This window comes from Penaeus chinensis, chromosome 10 (assembly GCF_019202785.1).
Source record: "Penaeus chinensis breed Huanghai No. 1 chromosome 10, ASM1920278v2, whole genome shotgun sequence".
Classification (NCBI taxonomy): domain Eukaryota; kingdom Metazoa; phylum Arthropoda; class Malacostraca; order Decapoda; family Penaeidae; genus Penaeus; species Penaeus chinensis.
The window spans coordinates 34,788,789-34,792,069 of NC_061828.1; positions in this window are offsets into that span (position 1 = coordinate 34,788,789).

Below are 3,281 nucleotides of genomic sequence, written 5' to 3' on the forward strand. Positions count from 1 at the left end.
TATATGTTTATATATGTATGTATAATACGTTTGTATGTATGTGTGTACTTACGCACACACACATCTATCTATATATATATGTATGTGTATCTCTCTCTATATATATACACAAAACACGTGTAATTAGTTATATATACATATGTACATATATATATACATATACAAATATATAAATATAGATATATATAAATATATATAGATATATAATTACCATCATCATCATCAAGGGGTTTACGCCGACGGGGGCGCAAGGCCGCATCCACCCTTTGTTTCCAGCCACGAGGATCCCTCATGGCGAGTCTCCAGGCAGCTCTCGGCCCATCTCTAACGTCCTACGGGCCTACTCCACCCAGGGTTGTTTTGCAGAGAGACAACCAGATAGGCAGTGTCATCCACAAGGAAACGAGCTTATGCCAATCTCACGGTGTAGCCGTCGGTTGGATACATGGTACTACAAATTGTACCCCCATGATCTGAGGAAGAGGCTTATTACAAAAGGCATTAAGATAAGACTACAGGGCACTAGATAGCTTCCAGGTTTTGCTTCCATAGAACAAAATTGGCAGCACCAAGGCCTTGAAAACACGTAGCTTGGTCCTATAGCATATGTACTGACATCTCCAAATGTTGATCGAGATTATGTCTCCTTCAGACCAATCCTTCTACTGAGCTCTTGATCCTGCAGCCCAGAGACATGGACTATACTACTTCAACGTCCTCACTGCAAGCATGGATCTACTGAATGGGTTCCTCAAACAGGCCCCCAAAGTCCTGAATCTTGGTCTTGGTCCAGGAGACCTTGAGGCCCAAGGGCTTTGTCTCATTGCTAAATGCATCAATAGCTGTCACAAGTGATTCATAGGCTTTCTGTTAAGCCAATAATCCGTGTAGGAATTCCCCTAAGTCTCAGAATCTCCCATAGCGATTCTCGATGCACTGAGTGTAAGTAGGCTGCAAGCAACCCTCGACCGAATTCACGACCCTGTTCCACAATTACTTGAAGTGCTACAGTCTATTGTGGACTTGCCAGGAGTGAATCCAGACTCGGGTGCCTTAGTAGGTGGTCGCAGATCTGTTTCAGAAGACTGTGGGTAAAAGACTTGCCTGGTATACTGAGCAGTGTAATGCCATGGTAATTACAGTCCCAACGATCATCCTTTCCCCTTCCAGAGAGGGATGACCTCCCTCTCAACAGGTCAGGAGGAATGGAACCAGATTGCCAGATGGCAGCCAAGACTGCATGAAAGCCCATACCATAGGTTCACCCCCAGCCTTCAGGAGTTCAGCAAGGATATTACATAAGTCTGCGAGAAATCCTCAATCTCTGGGACCTAGCAAAGTCCTGGAGAAGGGGGCCGTTCTCGCAGCTCGGATCAGCTCCCGAGCTATAGGGGTCAGATATCTCGTAGCCAGCTTGATCACAGCCGGATACTGCATTGAAGTCTCCCAGAACAATGTGAATGTTTTGCCGTGAACAATTGTCTGCCACAGATGTAAGTTTGGCATAGAATGCTTCTTTCACATCGGGGTTATAAACATTGGTAGGGAGCGTACACAGCAATAAGAGACATGAAGTAAAAACATGCTTCATTCTGGCTTTGGCTATTCCCTTGAGGTGATCATCGCCACGGCTCGACGAGTAATAGGTATAATCACCCATACTGATCATGCCGCTGCCAGGTCTTCTGACCTCCAAGAGGGCAGCCACCATAACTCCCAACCACTTAAATTCCCTTGATAGAGGTAGCTGCTCGTCCCACTGCAAGGACCAGATGTTCCAAGCGCCTACCTGGATAGCTCATGCGGTCGCTCCGGGTGGATGCCACCTCTGCCACCCCAGTGTGGCTGAGGGCCAATAGTTGGTACAGAGCCAGGGCGTGTCCACACGCCGGTGGGCCATGGCTCCGTACCTCTGGGGCCTCCTGCTGCTCCAAGAACCCCCACAGTTTAGCCTGGGACTGCAAGGTGCCCAGTTTCCATGGGTGGCCACGAGGAGGCACTGCAGAAGTCTCGATGACAAAGAGGCTGTGAACTGGCAGGGGAGGCTTATGTAGAATTGCTCCCTTTTCCTCACCACCATCGATTCACAACATCTTGGGCATGAAGCACCCACTCATATAAATATATACCTATATATAAATGTGTATGTATATAAATGTAAATATTTATGTATAAATATGTATTTGTATTCAGATATATATTTATATATTTATATTTAGATTTAAATATATACATATACATATACATATACATACACATACACATACACATACACATACACATACACATACACATACACATACACATACACATACACATACATACATACATACATACATACATACATACATACATACATACATACATACATACATACATACATACATACATATATACATACATATATACATACATATATACACATACACATACACATACACACACACACACACACACACACACACACACACACACACACACACACACACACACACACACACACACACACACACACACACACACGCATACACACGCATACACACACACATACATACATACACACACACATACATGTATACATACATATATACGTATATATGTATTTATATATATGCATATGTATATATACACATATATTTATGTATGTGTGTGTATGTATATCAATCTATCTATCTTTATATACCGGTATATGCACAGACGCACACGTGCGCACACACACACACACACACACACACACACACACACACACACACACACACACACACACACACACACACACACAGCGAAAAGAGAGAGAGAGAGATGAGAGGAGAGAGAGAGAGAAGAGAGGTGAGATGGAGATGAGAGAGAGAAGATGAGGATGAGTTGAGGAGAGATGAGAGAGAGAGATGAGAGAAGAGGAGAGAGGAGAGAGAGATAGAGGGAGAGAGGGGAGGGATAGAGATAGAGAGAGAGGAGGGGAGAGCTTCCTTATCAAATTCCTGAATAAGAATGTCATCAGCATAGGATGTGATGCTGCATAGGTTTCCTAACTCAGTGTTGAGCTTGCAAAGAGAGTGCAAAGTATATTAAATAGTTTAGGGGACAATATTCCCCTTGTGGAGGGCCTAATTCTAATAAGCCATAAGCACTGTTGGCGCCTTGGCACAACACTTTTGCTCTTCTCAAGGATATATAATACTTTTTCTATAGCAGAAGCTTGCCCTTAACTCCTAAAAGTGTTAATTCATGGAGGATTGGAGAGAGAGAGAGAGAGAGAGAGGAGGAGAGATGGAAGAGAG